This window comes from Orycteropus afer, unplaced genomic scaffold (genome assembly GCF_000298275.1).
Source record: "Orycteropus afer afer isolate SDZICR_OR568_19922 unplaced genomic scaffold, OryAfe1.0 scaffold00099, whole genome shotgun sequence".
Taxonomy (NCBI): Eukaryota; Metazoa; Chordata; class Mammalia; order Tubulidentata; family Orycteropodidae; genus Orycteropus; species Orycteropus afer.
Genome location: NW_006921686.1, coordinates 2,823,832 through 2,824,706, shown reverse-complemented (window position 1 = coordinate 2,824,706; position 875 = coordinate 2,823,832).

The window sequence follows — 875 nt, the reverse complement described above, 5'->3', positions numbered from 1 at the left end:
GACTCGACGGCACACAACGACAACAACAATGTCACGAAACAAAATGTGTATGAACTGATGAGTAAAAAACAAATCTGCTCTTTTGGGTAAAATTTCACCCAAATCACAACAAGAAGTTAAACAGAATGACCACACAACCCAGCAACACAAGTCTGGGAACTCTCCGAATGGCTTGAAAGCAGGGACTGAAACACACAGGTGCCCGCGTGTCCACAGCAGCACTATTCATGAAAGCCAAGAGGCAGAACAACCCAACTGTCCCTCCACACACCAACGATCAACACACTGTGACTCATCCATACCAGCAAATGTCATTCAGCCATAAAAAAAAAAGGTGTACTGATACATGCTATGACATGGATGACCCAAGAAAACATGACGCTGAGTGAGAGAAGCCAGTCACCCCGGAGGCCACGGTGTGTGAGTCCCTTTATAAGGAATGTCCAGGATGGACCACTCCACAGACAGACAGCAGTTAGTGCCAGGGGTTGGGGGTGGGACGTGAGCAGTGATGGGGGAGCAGTTCCCTTTTGAGGTGATACAAATGGTTTGGAGCTTGATCTAGGCGGTAGCTGTGTTACCTGAAAAATGTCAGGTCAGCCCTGGGGCAGCACAGCCAACAGTCCACAGTGGAGTTCAAGGAGGAGAAGAGGATTTAATGAGGAGGTGTTTCGATGAGAGACGGACAGGATCTCAGTGACCCTAAAAAGTGCCCGCTCTGCTCAGTGCTTACCATGAGGGGTCCTTAGACTAAAGGAAAAAGATACACAGCCCGGATGCAGGATTGGTTAACGCCTTTCCAAATGTTAGACAGGACGACAGTAATTAAGAAAGGAATGTTTCCTGTGAGTCCCTGGCAGTCTGGTGATCCTTAA